Source organism: Pelobates fuscus, chromosome 8, assembly GCF_036172605.1.
Source record: "Pelobates fuscus isolate aPelFus1 chromosome 8, aPelFus1.pri, whole genome shotgun sequence".
In the NCBI taxonomy this organism is placed as follows: Eukaryota; Metazoa; Chordata; class Amphibia; order Anura; family Pelobatidae; genus Pelobates; species Pelobates fuscus.
Window position 1 is genome coordinate 21,878,044 of NC_086324.1, and position 18,156 is coordinate 21,896,199.

The following is an 18,156-nucleotide window of genomic DNA, read 5'->3' on the forward strand; positions in this document are numbered from 1 at the left end:
AGATATAGTATGGAGAGAAGAATACTTGCTAGTCACCTGCGATGTTAGCTCTCTATACAGCATAATACCTCACAATATAGGTATACAAGCAGTGCAATATTTTCTAGAGAAATCTAGTTTTAAACCAGAACAAATAGATTTTATACTCAAAGGAATTTTACTGATTTTAGAAAATATTTTTTTTTGATTTAACCCCTTAAGGACCAAACTTCTGGAATAAAAGGGAATCATGACATGTCACACATGTCATGTGTCCTTAAGGGGTTAAAGACTCCTTTTTTTATGCAAATTACCGGTACAGCTATGGGCACCAAATTCGCTCCCAGTTATGCCAACCTTTTTATGGCATACTGGGAGGATAAAATAGTATTTCCACATCTTGCTGCTACGAATTTGGTGTCCTATCATCGATATATCGATGACATATTTTTAATTTGGAAAGGAGGAGAGGAAAGTCTTAATTTATTTTTAAATGAATTGAATGTCAACAATTGGGGGATCGTTTTAACTTCCACATATAGCACTAATCATATTAATTTTCTGGACTTGGAGGTTTTTGTTTCAAGACTCACTTGATGTTGATGCGAATAGCTATATTGAAATGAATAGCTGCCATTATCCACCATGGCTTAAGAATGTCCCAAAAAGTCAGTTCCTACGAGTACGTTCCTACGAGTACATTTCTCAAGTAGAAAAAAATTAAAGAACAATTTCTAGATAAAGGCTATGAGACCAGAACTTTACAGAACTGCATTGAGGAAGTTAAAAAAATTGATAGAAAAGACCTTATACGCTATAAAAAGCCATATAAGAAGACTGTTGATAAACATGCACTTAACATGCCTTTTATATGCAATTATCGTGGCAATAATCACAAAATAAATAAAATTGTCACTAAGTATTGGCCTATTTTAAAAGAAGATCCAGTATTATGCCAAATTCTACCCAATCGACCAAAAATGGTTTATCGTGGATGTAGGAATCTAAAACAGTTCCTAGTGAAAAGTAGTTTTAGAGCACAACCCCCAACACATTTTTTAAATAAAAATAAAGTGTTTTATGGGTGTGGTTCCTGCCTTGCCTGTAGGGAAACGAATAATACAAAAAGACATATAACTTCATTTATATATAAAGATCAAAAAGAATTCATCATAAAAGATCAGTTAACCTGCTTTTCGAAGAATGTGATTTATATCCTTAAGTGTCCTTGCAATCTAATGTATGTGGGGCGAACAATTAGGTGCCTACATATTAGAATCGCCGAACACATACGTAATATTAAAAAAGGTTTAGAGACACATAGCGTCTCACAACACTATAAAAGATGTCATAATAGTAACCCAAAAGGTTTAATGTTTTGCGCTATCAAATTAGTCTCAAAAAATTGGAGGGGAGGAGATTTCAGCAAAAGAATTGGTGAAGAAGAAATGCGATGCATATATAATTTTAATACACTTATTCCAAACGGCCTGAATCAAGACTTTGAATTATGCCATTTTTTGTGACATCATTTGTAATGTGTTAAACATATGTGTGGCATTCTTTATATATAGCATTGTTTTCATATATGCTTGTGGTACATATTAATTTTCTACTATCTAAAAGTCTCTTAATATATTAATATTGCATATTGGCACTTTATCTATATATTACCCTTTTTTCACTCAAAGTTTTATTACTATACAATTTTCTTGTTACTTATTAATATTGTGATACTGTTATTATTGATCTCTTTGTGTGATTTTTATCTAATATGAGAGTTTAATATATTTCTATTATGGTTTTTTGCAGTCAGTTTCTATAATTTGTCATTTCGTTTTAAGGGAAGTTCCCCTTTAAATTTTCGTGGGTGGAACGCAGGTGCGTTCCACGGCCGCCATGTCCGCCCGTTTTCTGGAGAATGAGGCGGATGTGGGGAGGAGTGGAACGCATGTGCGTTCCACAAGAGTCTAAGAGCTTAATCACGTGACCGGACAATACAGGAAGCATCAAGCAGCCCGATCACGTGATCGGACAATACAGGAAGCGAACACCGAGCCGGAAGTGATGCGTTCCACTGATGAATTTGTGCGTTCCACGGATGAAAAAGGCGCCAAAATTAAACGTATTAAAGAGGAAAGAGACTGCACATATCAAGTATTCACCAACTGAGGAAGCCTATTAGGCGAAACGCGTCTTGGTGACTTTGGTGACTATATGGACTCTGTTTTATGCTGTTCTTTTATTTCTGGAATAAATGAATTTTTTTAGAAGCATTTATTGTTCCTGTTTTATCCTTCTCATCTGCTGGAGTGGGATTTGGATCTCCCTTAAGGATCCTATTGCTATCCAGACCAGAGCCAGGTTATCTTATGGCTCTACTTTTGTGAGTGTGCTATTTAAAGATACAGTGACCTATCTCCATTTTATCAGATTTACACTATTGTATCTCCCTCTGTTTCTGTTTCAGTTTCATTGTTTTGGCTGTAATATTGAAGAGAGGGAAGTATTTATATTTCCTATACACTGCTCCACCTATTTTTGTCATATTATATTATTGTATTTGTGAAGGTGAAGGGGATACCTCACTGGTGTGTTGAGCAGCTTTCATTTTTTGGGACGTGCTTGTTTGTGTGTATATTATGAAGGAAATATATTGTATCTATAACTTGTATGTATAGCCGAAACAAAATGAAACAAAACAATATGGATGTTATTTGCTTGCTTCACCAATTAAAAATCACAGTTCTGAAATGTCGAATCCATCAATTAAAAACCAATGTCGGTGATGAAAATATAACTATCTGGATAGTGTACACCAATCCATGTTTTTTTTTTTATTTTGGGTTGGCATACACTACTCAGATTGTTATATTTTTCTCACCAAGCTGAATTTTTAATTATTAGTATTTATTGTAGAAATAATTTGAAGGGGCCTTGGTTGAAAACACCATATATCTGGCCTCGTCGGAGTATTCATAATGTTTACATTTTCCAAATAATTGGGTGGATTACAGTTTCTTTACAGTTTCAATGAGCCCCATGGCTCACTGTATGTTTTAAAAAAAATTTTTTTTTATTTTATTGGTACTTAAACAGAAAGTCAATACATCTTACAATTTTACAACAGAGATACAACATATCATTTACAGGGTTGTACACAGAGGTGATCAGGACCCATTTCCGGTTGATCCATATTCGGTCTGGACGGGGGCCACATCAACACATTAATTAATACAACAGTCCATATATAGACATGTATTGACAAGTAACAAAGTATAATGGGAACACAAATAAAATTTACAGAAAGAAAAAAAAGAGAACAAAATGCGTAAGTCATTTGTGTGTTGTGGGACCTTTGTTTTGGTCCTTTATGTAATTTATCAATATCAAGAACATGGTGCTTCAACGGATATTTTTCTTCATTGTATGTTTTTAAAAGTATGCTTTCCTATATTCTAGTGGTCTGTTATACGACAGTTAGCTAATATACAACCAAATGTTATGTATTGTATCAAAATGGCCATTTGCATTTAATTTGTGCCATCTGCTCATAATCAGCAATTTTTTACTTGTTTTTTATTTTGCCTATATAGGCTCTTCTTTTTACTCTACCTTTTCATTCTCTGCATTTTCTGTTGATGGGTACAATCAATATGTGCTTAAGATAGACATAGAATAATATTGACATGGCACAAGGTTTTGGCCTCTAAATAGCTTGATGTCAAGAAGATTTGAATTATTAGACTTGTGCATGGTGATAAAATTTAGCTTGGCAGAATTTTGGTAATGGAAACCCAGTTCGGGAACCAAATCAAATAAACAAAAAAAAGTGCAAAAATGGGCCAACCAGTGTACTGAAAAATATATATAATTTCAGAGTTTGGGAATTTGACCAATTACCCAGTCGGCCCAAATTCAAACATGCTGCAGTTTAAATTAAAACAAATCTCTCAAGTCTACAAATTTTGTCATGGACGGCTGGGGGTCAGAAAAACTGGTAAAGCAATTTAGGAAATGCTTCATGTAAGGTTACAAAGGAATCAATTTTAAGTAAATAATGAGAAATAGAACTTCACAAGATATATTGCCACAGATTTGTAGCATTGAAGCAAACTATGTAAATGATAAAATAGTAAGGACATTAATTGTAGATATGTTGTTATTTTCTATACCAAACATGTTTGAAATACTTTACCTGCAATGCTTTATCTGTTTTAGTTATCTGTTTTTGCCTTTAACCCCTTAAGGACACATGACATGTGTGGTGTGACATGTCATGATTCCCTTTTATTCCAGAAGCTTGGTCCTTAAGGGGTTAAATAAAGGAGTTTGTTTATGGCCAAGTTAAAGCTAACACTTGAAAAACAACAACAGATAAAGATTTGCTGAATAAAAATGTGTGAAAGTCTTTTGAGATGATTGATTCTGTTCTGGCAGATTTTAGAAACACTGCTGAATTATATGTCAAAATTATCAAATCCTTCAGCTTAAGGATGCTTTATAATGCAATAAAAATGTGCATGCTGTGATACTTTTTTTATAAGAATCTAAAATTGTATTCACACTTACAAGGTGCACAATTATTTATGTTATAAACAAATAGTAAGCCTTGATGTGAGCTTACACTTATTGACCATACATTGGAACTAAATTCTAGGTATTTAAATGTGTACATTTAATGCACACAGTGTTCAAGTAATATACTGTATGTTGTGTACATTCAAGTGGAATAATCCAGTCCATGTGTCCACCCAAGAGTGAATGGGGTTTGAACATGGCCCTATATATGTATTTTTACCTGCTTTTTTAATTTACATCTTTACCATGTAAATCACTATCACTACCAGTTCGTCCTGTTAGTTCTAGGGTTTAATTTTTTATTTGTTTTTTGCATTTTATAAAAAAAGTGAGTCAAAGAAGGAGATAACTCTTAATCTAAGAAAACAAATTTTATTGTGCTTGCCATTCCACTGTTGCACTCTATATGGAGCTCTGGAGTTTCAACCAGTGAAACCGGGTACCTGGGAATGATTCAGTTTCACTGAAGACCCTGGATCAGTCATGGACAGCAAAGGTGAATCTTAACACCTAACTTTTATTCTTCTGTTAAAAACAATACTTATTAGTGACCCTGCATGATATAATCAGGTGAACCCAAGGGCAAATGTAGAGAGCTTAATGTTTTGCACAGCCAGGGATGCTTTCTTATAAGCAATATATTGTTTGTAAAACACACTTCTACAAACATTTTAATGAGATATCCCTTAAGACGAATGTCTTTTTGGCTGACATTGGCAGGTAAACTTACACTTTATGTCTGTGCAATGGCATTAAAAACCTCTGTTATCTAAAAGTATGCAATATAGTTTGGTTTAATATTTAAATAACATTTTTGTTTGTTTTGTCTATAATAAGATATAATACTGTAAAAAAAACAGCAAAAAAAACCTTAAATATGAAGTATTGTAATATTAATATTGTTTTGCGATGTATGCAAAACAATATTAAACTCTAGATATTTTTTTTACATTTGAAATCTACGTCATCACTCTTTAAAGCACACATGTCTGCCTTATGGCTTTTTATTTTACAATTACTCACATGGATTTGGTTGTCGCTGCTCTGTTTTTTATTATCACAAGATTATGTCTTCAGTTAAACATCAGAGAGATTTGAATGGAGCTATCATTAAATAGATAGTGGTTCTTTTCAGTTTACCCATTAGATGCCACTGCTGTGGTTTGCTGAATTACATACAACCATGGGGATTCCCATGAATTTGAAGGTAAGTAGATTTGTTTTTTTAACATGCTTTATTCTGTCTGTCTGTCTATCTGTTCGATCTTCCATCCATCCAAATTCCTATTAACACATTTAGAAATATATATAACTACATAGGAAATTGGAATTAAATTGTTCTTTAACTCTATCTTAATATATTTCCATATATTTGTTATATATATATATATATATATAGAAAAAAGAAAAAAGGAGAAAGTTCTTGCACTCACGCTGTAATATGCCTTGAGAACCGGGTGCTTTGCCAGGGCTTGAATATCCAGAAAATCCAACAAGGTAGCAGCACTCACGGAATAATTTTAAAATCCAATCTTTATTTAGAACATGTTAAAATGAGGTCGACGTTTCAGTCCCACAAACAGGACTTTCCTCAGGACCAAACACATTAATACATACAAAGAATCAATTTATATACAAAATACATGACATAAACGAGCTTACCCTCAGGTGAAGTGCATTTCCTGATCGGCGTCCTATGCCGCCCTGTGCGCATGTGCAAACCAGGCTCCGCCCCTATGACGTGATGACGTCATCGCGCCCGTTTCCATGACGACCGGATGCTAACGCGGTCACCATGGGAACGGAACTGCAACTGCCGAATTCAATAAAAAGAATCACCTTAGCCGTGAGGGGAAAACTATTGAAAAGTGATTGTAGATAAGGTGCATTAAGTATGTGATTTGCTGATAGAGATCCGAGTTTAATAAGGCAACCACTGTTGCTAATAATTAGTGCTATCTATGTAAAGTGCTAATAGCAAGTATACATTAAAGTGCAAGTGCTTATATAGTTAATACCGTGGAACTAACAAGTATTGCAAGCTGTGCAAACTGTGACATATATAAAGTGCTCAAAACATGTGTATAAAGTGCTAAAAGAGTATTTTGTAAGGGGCTAATCAACATCACATACTGTATATCTCATAATTGCTTAATTAAAAAACATTAAAAAATTAGAAAAGCTTATTCGTTTTGACAGTAATGACTTGGTGCATATATATCTCTCTCCACCATAGCATACACATAGTATAAACCCAGAATATCTATCTTGGACTATACTGTTTAGTTATGTATATCTCTTAGTACTACATAGGGAAAAATTAACAGGCTACACCAAAGTATATTCGTCAGAATTTTACCTTTTTCCTCTAATCTGTGTGCCATTGTTCCTCCTATGATGTATATTATGTTATATATTATGCACTCTACTGTAAAACTCTACCCAAAACAATTTTTTGTTAGGGTAAAACAACGACATTATCATAATAAAAACATTACAAGCTGGAGACAAGGTTCATAAGAATGAAAGGTACAATATAGTTTCATTGAGTCCCTTTGGAGACACCGTATCCAACTCCGAAATCCAAAATGTTTCCCGGTTCTCCTTTTTTCTTTGTATTTTGGGGGCAATTAGGGCTTTTAGCCCTCTATCTATGCACCAGCACTTTGTTTATATCACATTATACTCTGTGCAAGCCTAGCACATTTGAGAGCAATAGATATATTGCATATTAGAGACACATCTACTAAACTATTGAAAATGGATGAATTTTTACTCCAAGCTGGAGCATTGGCAGAACAGGCTGAAACATTACAATTTTCCCAGGAGGAGGCTCAAAATATTTTATGGGCACAAACTGGATTGGAATTACCTTATAATGTCACTGCTAAAGATGTGTACTTTAAATTGTCTAAATTGCATAGGAAAAGTATTGACCTAGACCTGCATGGCGTTTTTCTATCTGATTACTATAAAGCACGAAGAATACCGAGAGGTTTTAGGATATTGAATATTCCAACCATAGGAAGAGGAAAAGCCAAGGTGTGTAGAGAATGGACTATGGTATTGAATAAAGCATCAATGGATATGATGTTAATCATCATCAAGGATGTTAAGGAAGATCTAGTGGGGGTTAATCAAAAAATCCTAGAAATTGAAATGGAACATGCTCTGTTACTTGCATCCACGGAAGGGTTAAAATTACAACAGAAGCTGAAAGAAGACCTACTCAGGTATAAGAATGAATTAATTACTTTTAAGAAACAAATATTTGAGAAGGTACAGCAGGATTATCTAGACCATAGGGTGTATAGATGGCTGTCTGGGAATAACCCTAATAGACCGAGACGACAACGGAGAAGGATTGTGAAACCTAGAATACCAACGATTGACAACACATCAGGAGAGTCAGCTTCAGATAATGATAACCCCGAATCTACCACTACACCTGTAGCGATACCTTTTTTAGGGGCACCAGAAACTGGCACAACCACCAGGAATCGAAGAAAAGAACACGCAGGACTAGAAGAGGCCATGGTAACAAAAAGCACATTGAAGGGCAAACCGCCTCACAAGAAATAATTCCAATATTTAATTTATCACACAGACCGCTGATACAAGATGAGATTGACCTATTGAGCCGGGGATTGTCGTTTGTGCCAACAGCAAAACCGAATAAATTCAAATGGGATGTCGAATGGTATAAGTTTGGCAGGAATATGCGGTTGAAGGAATATTTTAATCAAATCGACAAAACTACAACAAGCAGCAATACCAAGGCAGTAGAGAAATTTCGTCCAAGATCTGTGTTTGACCCAAAAACGAATAAATCATCAATTAAAACTTTCCTAGCAATGACAAATAAGGAAACACATGAAATTATGTCCAAACAAGGTAGCACACGGCACAATATAACGACAAAGCAACGACGTCTTCTTAAGGACCTTGGTGAGGATTCCTCAATAGTGATCCGGTCGGCGGATAAAGGGGGCGGGATAGTCCTGATGGACTACCAATATTACTCTGAAGATCTAAAGCAGCAATTGTATGACAGCAACACGTATAGGAGGCTAAATGGAGATCCCACCAAAAGGATCCAAAACATCATACAGGACACATTATCAATGGGTCTAAGAGCAGGCTATATAGATGTGGAGCTGTACCAATATCTATATGAACAACACCCACGTAGCCCGATCATATACAGCATCCCAAAAATCCACAAGGACTCCCAAAGACCCCCAGGACGCCCTATAGTGTCCGCGATCAAGGGAGTAATTGAACCACTGGCCAAATGGCTAGATGCACTTTTTAAAGAACCAGTCGAAGCATTGGAGACTTGCATAAAGGATACGCCGACTCTCCTACAAAAAATCAGCAAAATTACATTCCAAGAAAACAAACCCATTTTAATCACCATGGATGTAAAAAGCCTATATACAGTGATCCCACATATGGAAGGGGTAGAGGCTATGAGGTCGGTTTTAACCCATTCTTCATTATACAAGGGTCCTCCTATAGAATTTGTTTTGGAGGTATTGACATTGGCATTGGAACAAAATTATTTCCGCTTCGAGGAAGAGTGGTTCTTGCAAATATCGGGCACTTCTATGGGGGCGGCTATGGCCCCCATGTACGCCAATGCGTACATGTACGTTTATGAACGAGAAAACATTTTATACAACATATGCCCACTTGATCCAAGGATACTATCGCTTTATTGACGATTTGTTAATAATATGGAATGGCACACTCATTGAGGCACACCAAATGGTCGAGCAGCTGAATTCACTACCAACACCGATTAGACTAACGGCAAATATTAGTCCGATCAAGGTACAATTCCTGGATGTTGAATTGACTGTTGGCGAACATAACATCGAATACAGTCTGTATACCAAAGATACGGACCGAAACACTCTACTTCATGCGCAAAGTGCACATCCGGAACCATTGAAAAGGTCGTTACCCAAGGCACAATACTTTAGGGTTATGAGGAACAACTCTGATGAGACAATAAAAGAAACACAGATAAGGGAGATGACCGACAAATTTTTGCAGCGTGGATATTATGGACAAAATTTAAATAAGGCCCTAGAAGGTGCTAAAGCACCAAGAGCTAATAAGGAGACAAATCCACCTCAGCAGTTAGTCCTTCCGATGACTTATCATACGTTAAGTCCTCAGATTTCAGCTGTCGTTCGAAAAAATTGGAGAATTGTGGCGACTGATGACACGCTCCCCAAGGTGTTTCGTGAAAGGCCTCTCATTTGCCACAAGAGGAATAAGAATTTAAAGGACATTTTGGTACATACAGACCCATTCAAAAGTTATTCCAAAGAAAATGACACCCAAAAACGGGGGTCAGTACGTTGCTTGGGGTGTGTAACATGCGGACACATGACACCCTCCAAGATGTTTAGCCACCCACATACAACGAAGAAGTATACCATACAGCATACCATTACTTGTAGAACGACGCATGTGGTTTATAAACTCACATGCCCCTGTGGATTGGCATACGTGGGCAAGACTGAGACCGCCCTGTGTGAGAGGATAAGAGGCCACCGCTCTAGTATCAGGTTAGCCTACAGGGACGGCCAGTCAGATAAGCCGGTGGCTAAGCATTTTTTACAATTTAAACACCCACTTGCTTCATTGAAATTTTTGGGTATAGACCATGTACCCGTATCACGCAGGGCCGGTGATCGTGGGAAAGCGTTGTTGAACCGGGAAACATTTTGGATTTCGGAGTTGGATACGGTGTCTCCAAAGGGACTCAATGAAACTATATCGTACCTTTCATTCTTATGAACCTTGTCTCCAGCTTGTAATGTTTTTATTATGATAATGTAGTTGTTTTACCCTAACAAAAAATTTTTTTGGGTAGAGTTTTACAGTAGAGTGCATAATATATAACATAATATACATCATAGGAGGAACAATGGCACACAGATTAGAGGAAAAAGGTAAAATTCTGACGAATATACTTTGGTGTAGCCTGTTAATTTTTCCCTATGTAGTACTAAGAGATATACATAACTAAACAGTATAGTCCAAGATAGATATTCTGGGTTTATACTATGTGTATGCTATGGTGGAGAGAGATATATATGCACCAAGTCATTACTGTCAAAACGAATAAGCTTTTTTAATTTTTTTATGTTTTTTAATTAAGCAATTATGAGATATACAGTATGTGATGTTGATTAGCCCCTTACAAAATACTCTTTTAGCACTTTATACACATGTTTTGAGCACTTTATATATGTCACAGTTTGCACAGCTTGCAATACTTGTTAGTTCCACGGTATTAACTATATAAGCACTTGCACTTTAATGTATACTTGCTATTAGCACTTTACATAGATAGCACTAATTATTAGCAACAGTGGTTGCCTTATTAAACTCGGATCTCTATCAGCAAATCACATACTTAATGCACCTTATCTACAATCACTTTTCAATAGTTTTCCCCTCACGGCTAAGGTGATTCTTTTTATTGAATTCGGCAGTTGCAGTTCCGTTCCCATGGTGACTGCGTTAGCATCCGGTCGTCATGGAAACGGGCGCGATGACGTCATCACGTCATAGGGGCGGAGCCTGGTTTGCACATGCGCACAGGGCGGCATAGGACGCCGATCAGGAAATGCACTTCACCTGAGGGTAAGCTCGTTTATGTCATGTATTTTGTATATAAATTGATTCTTTGTATGTATTAATGTGTTTGGTCCTGAGGAAAGTCCTGTTTGTGGGACTGAAACGTCGACCTCATTTTAACATGTTCTAAATAAAGATTGGATTTTAAAATTATTCCGTGAGTGCTGCTACCTTGTTGGATTTTATATATATATATATATATATATATATATATATACACACACACACACATAAATATATATATGTATATATATATATATATATATATATATATATATATATATATATATATATATATATATATATTACAACATATGGAAATTGTAAGCACTTCTAGTGAAAGTATTATCAAAAGTGAAAGTGGCAGAATAGTGTTCCCTCACCCTTTCCTACAATCTAAATATTTAGAGTAACTATCGAGCTATCTATGGCAGCTGAGTAAAATACATTCAGTGGACATGTTTTCAATAAATATTCAGAAGATATATCAGCTATGTTGTATCATAAAAAGAACAATTTCACGGTTGTCAATAATCAATAATAATCAAGGTGCTAAACCCACAGGTTGGGACATTATGGAAAGAGCACTTTATTATTTAAACTCTCAATGAATTGTTTTTACAGCATCTTTAAGATTGTAAGAAAAGCAATCTCTGTTAGCATTAAGTATTGTTCAATCAAACTGCTTGGTTGACAAACTGTTTAGCATTTATATGGGGTCTGTACATATCCCGTGCATGGGAATTATTAATACCTTCACGCTGGTATAAATGAAATATGTAAATTATATAACTGAATATAGTATTTTGCAGCTCATATCATTTCTTAATATGATTTTTTTTTTGGTGAAACTAAAAGGAATTGAGTGTAAATGTTCAATTTCAAATTGTTGGTATAATGATTTTTGCAAGCTTACTTTTCTAATTTGTTGGATTGGAGATTCATCTATTCCTTCACGATGATCTAATACAAATTGCACACTACTTTAATAACACAGAGGTTGGTTGAGAGTATGTGTATATTTTAAAAAAAAAAAACATATCAGGTTCTAGGAAAATAACATATTACCTTTTCAAAATTCATCCTTGATACCTGGTTCTCACCAAATGCAAATCCATTTAATCTAAGTTATCTAGGAGGAAAACAAAATGAGAGTACACTAAAGAAATGGAAGTAAAAAATGGTATAATCAGAATCGAACCTTGGTATAACATATTTGTGAATTCTACCCTATATCATTTCAAGGAACTTTCTAAGCATCATAACTGCAAAAGTGTCATATAGTGGTTATGGGTCACCAGCAGATCACTCTCAGACAATGAACCCAGCCCTGCACTGCAATGCTTAGTTCACCATGAGAACTTCCAGCCCTATGTCAGATGTAGCATAGGTGAACACCAGATAACATAACAAACTTTTTATAATGTTTTGACTACTTACTGACAGTGGTGACATGTATATATATATATGAACAATATTAGAAAATAAGGGGGAAAAAAGGTCATCTAATGATACACTTTTATTGTCATGACTGGGGAAAGTTCTTTGCTGTCCCCATATGTAGGAGAGTTGAGATGCCTTAGCTCTGCTATGTAGCAAGTATCAATATTCTAGTGAATATCAAGTGGAAAGCCTTCCTAGCTGATTGAAGATGATTACATCAGCAAACGGGCCAAATACTTAGTGACCAGATATACCTTTGTCTATGTATTATACCTGACTCAAGTCTTTATAGCAAAAATGTAACACAAAAAATATAGTCTTTACACTGAAACAAACAACTGTGTTCATGTTTATCTGAGCAGTATTGCAGAATAAATAACGCTAAAGTCACTTTGGGATAGCAAAAAATAGCAGCTTTATTGGGGCAAAAACAGCAAAGTTCTGACCCTAGTAGGTCTTTCTCAAGCTTGATAAAGCTTGATAAAGACTCGGTAGGGTCGAAACATGCTATTTTTTGTTATCCTGGAGTGCCTGAGACGTTATTTATTCTGCATATCTTGGGAGGGAGGTCTGGCCAGACCTGGTTTCGGATCATTTGGGTTACTTAGTGAGTGCGGTATCCAGTATGTCTCTACTATATGAGCAGTATTGCCAATCTAAAACCTCAGAATACACACAATAGTTCGATGTGTAGGACCATTTTATACCCAATTTATATATCCTTTTTTATCCCATTAAGTACAAAAAACACCCTGTGTTATAACAATCTATTCTTTAAAATGCCATGCGTTGTAATAGGAAAGTGATTCTTAAAGAGTTAATGTCATGCACTATCATTATTTTATATTAAAGATTAGTTTTTTTTAAATGAGCAATATTTTGCTTTCACTAGTCTTTCTATATTAAGTGTCTTATCTTGACTTATTACGTTAACCCCTAAGGATTATATATAAGCAGGTAACTTATTTTTAAATCATGACAACAATGAATGAGGATAGGTATATGTATTTTAAATTACATTTATCTAAGCCAAACATTTATTCTTGAATATCATGCAGACAAGGTGAGACCAAGATGTAGAAAAATAGCATATAATTATACCTTTAGGATCTTTTAATACTATTTTATTTCTTTATTTATAAGCTGCGCATGACATAATCTACTATCTGATTCAAATTTATGGATAAAATATGTTCTTTCAAAAGTTGCTTATGCATAGATTGTCATGGGCATATAATACTGTAATATCTGTATAATATAATAACCACATGAGTGACTAGACATAAATCATAAATCATGACCATTCTGAAGAAAATATATTTATAGGAATTTAAAACCACTAAGATATAGTGGGTGCTTAGGTTAATTTCATCATTTTTATTTAATTAAATATAGTGTTTTATCTTTTATTTGATTTATGTTCAAGTCAAGTCTGTCCAGCAAAGTAATTATTATCTTTTGTCTTTTGCAGCGAGAGGGGAATCATACTAGTACAGAATTGATTTTGGCCACACATTCTTTACAATTAACAATGAAAATGTGGGAATCAATTTAACACTTTGGTTGGACTATGCGTGTGTATAATTGGCACTACTCAAGTTGAAAATTCTGAAACAAAAAATCTACCCATAAACTAACAATTTTTAAATACATTATTTTTTTGTCCTGGTGAACAGTGTTGCCTGCTATTTTCTAGAGTCAAGGGTTCTATAGCAAGGTATATTTGGACTTAAAATAACTACTAGTAAACCAAGAATCAAGAATGTGAATGATAAAGCATAATGAGCGTAAAACTCTGGATTGTTTACATGATGTCTTATATTCTTTTGAAGGTATACAGCTGTGTATTCTCATCCTATTGAAAAAGAAACGTGGCTCGTGTAAAAGAACTCATGTAATTTAAAAAACAAGGCACAGAATAACCTAAAAAGATTTAAAAAAAATATGCATAGAACAATATAATCAGGATAAAATAGAAAGGCATATTGAAATAAATGTCAATGTTCCTAAAGGAAACCAGCACTTTATTTTCTAGATAATTACTACATTCTTTAATGTTTACTGTTCATGCCTTTAACCACATTGGGACTTGCGTTCAGACTTGCGATCTTCAGACTTGCGATCACCCAAACTGGATATGCCACGACCACCAGGATATCATTTGATTTTATTGATGGGTTTTATGTTCCCTTACAGCTTGTGAGTGCAATTCTAGGAGATTTTACCCAGACCATAGTGTTCTATATTTATGGGGTTTTTTCAGACTATTGTATGCAATATTTTTTATGTGTTACATTATATGCAGTCCACGTTTAATCTGAGTTTAGCGATATTTGGGCTTTCATAGCCCCACCCTTGAATTTCTTAACTGTATTTTTTGGGAAAAATGTGTTTTCAAAATAAATGTGTAAAATGTTACAAGTGGAACTTGTGTTTTGTTTCACTTACTCCATGCATGAGCTGCATTTACTTTTGCATCTTACATTCTTTTTAAAAGGGTGATGCAGGGTTTTTCAGTGATAATGTTCAATAAATGCATGACATTAACATATTTAGTGCAAACATGACCTTTTGCATTGCCGAGTATGTTTGTCACTCAAAGTGTTAAAAAGCACACTTGAGGAATAGACCACCAGCAACGTTTCTTGTCACTGAACATTTACCTACATGTAGGACATGAAATTGGAACAGGTAATCAGAAACCATTATTAATGTTGTGAAGGAACACGAAGAGGGCACCAGACTATGAACCTGCCAGATATCAGATTGAACTGTTATTATACTGGATTTAGTCCAGTGATTTGACACACAATAAAGCCAGTTACCAAGAGCAACAAAGTTCTCATTAGATACTTCTGCTAAGGAGGTCTATGTTCTATTAAATGCCTCGGGTGATTCTACAACATATAATGACTTTATTTTATGCATATACTATATGTATATATATTTGAGTTCTAGTACTATATAATGAAAACAAACAACAACAAAAACACAAACAAACTGAAAATGGTTTAACCCGCAGAATCACAAGTACATTTATTTGGTTCACAAACAAGGTTAGGATGTAAAAAAAAATCAAAGGTGATTATGATTATATAATCCCCAGTTTACTAATCTGAACATTTTATTTCATTTTTTTTATAAATGTATCAAACATGAGCTGATTGAATTACTAGCTGAGTGTAATACATTGAAATCACATATCACTAGAATGATTCCGTTCACGAGGTAAATCTAAAACCATTAAGCCCACTTCTTTCTCATACGTGCACAGAAACCAATAGTGCTACTATATAACAAAATATATAACAAAATAACAAAATAAATCAGTCACTTTTTTAAAAAAATTCTTTATTTTTGACTGACAGTTAGTAGAAAAATCACAAATAACAGTAATCGTGCAATGAAGCAAACTTAAATTACTCTTAAATACATGACATTTTTTAATGGCATTACGTTGGAAAACAGGTACACCCTCAATACTTAGTGTACCTCAGAATGAGGCTCTGTATACAAACCGCCAGGTATTTTTACTGGCCCCTGCAGGCCTATGGATGGGCAGCCCTCCAATCTCCATTCGCAAGTTCACTAGCGTACCAGGAATCCCAAATCTTCTCAAACTTCCGTAGTGAGTTTCTCACCTGAGAAGTCAATTTGTCCTTGAGAAAATTGTCCTTTATTTTGTCTATAACCCTATAACTAAATTGAAAGGATAGTAGGTTTAAGATAAATCAGTCACTTTTTAAGTATACCATCACATAAATACCAGTTTGCTGATTGGGACCCCAAAGAGAAGCAAGTCAGCTAGAATCAAACTTTTGTACCATATAATATTATATTTTATACTTAACTCTCCTCTCTTTAAAATAAATAGTTTTTCCTATCATTAACTGATGAGTCATGGCTGCCACAGGGACTTTGTAAAGGTCTACAGTAAACAACTTGGTCATGCAGTCTACAAAAGGCAGTATAATCATTAATTTTACGAGACTTGAGAGAAGATAGTCTCAGTTTAAACCAGACACCATGTAAAGATAGAGTAAAAAATGAAGTACCTATTTTATATTTTTGTACTGTATAGTTCTTTTTTTTGGGGGGGGGGGGGGGGGGTAAATTAATAACTAATAATGTGAATGCTAATTGAAATAATATAGTATTAAAATAATGTATTTACTGTTGGGATCAGATCAGCAAAGTGCAGGGAGGAGATCACAAATACCACATGCACTCTCCAGTGATGGTGCTCAAAGCGCTCTCACCCTGGTTGCCCCTACAGACTTGGTGTCAACTGGAGGTGAAATGTATTGGAGATCTGTGTGTGGGGGGGAGCCATTAGGGCTTTTCCAGACATCCAGGAAGCTTACAAACTACCCAACTCATTTATAGTTCAATACTTACGAATGAAAAGCATAATTTTCACGCATATACAGCTCGGAGCTACGACTCACAGCACCAAATCCCTACACATTCAAATATTGTATGATCGATGCTGGCAATCCCCTGGGAAACCCAAGGCACTGTCCCTTTGCTATAAAACACAGATGGGTGTCTCGCCAGAGGTGCCCCCACCATTTATTAAGACATCGATATCATAAACCAAACTGACACTAACGGTACAAAACTGGTTAGCCTCACTTAATGCTCTCAGAGGCATAACGCAGTGCTTCTCTCACATAGAAGCACACAGAAAACTAGTTTATAGGGGGTATTACACACCCAGCAGACTTCCCAAGATCTTTCCCACAGTTTCAGATACATGCTGGCGCTGAGTACTGATGCGGGGCAGGATGACCCACATATGGTGGGAGTGTACAGCCTCCAAGACCTTATGGTACACAGTGGTAAACCTGATCAAGACCCTGAAAATCATGGATGAGCAGGTGACCATGACAACCTGCTTTCTCCTTCTCTTCCCACACCACTTACACAAAAACCTCAAACAGCTGATTGCACTCATTATGCTAGCTGCCAGGAATTTTATAGCAGTCAACTGGAAAACACCAACATGCCCCTCAACCCCTCAACTACTAAAAAAATAAAACAACTGTATTATGTATATGAACGATTATCGATAAGATACCCAGTGTAATCCAAACCTTTTGTAAGCGCATGGGGCTTTTGGGTGGAATACTATGAAGCCCATGTGGGTGGGGCAACAAGCTAAATGGCAGAGAACACGCCAAGAGGAGGGAGCCTCCCCTGTAGGGAAACAGGGAATGGGTGATGAGGGACTAGGTGACTCAAACACAAAGGAGCATAAACAAGGGATATCACTGCAGACACTAGCAACAGGCACACCACTCAAATAACTGACCATAGATGGAATCTGGTAGATGGACACACAGAAGATTGTGGTTAAGTTTAGTTCTTCCCATGCCTCTCCTGATTCTGTACCCCCTTCCCTTTCTTTTTCTTTTTTTCCTTGTTCCTAATCGCAGGTTGCATGTTTGGGTTATTCATATGAAATTATTGTGTATCTTGGATTGGTCAAAC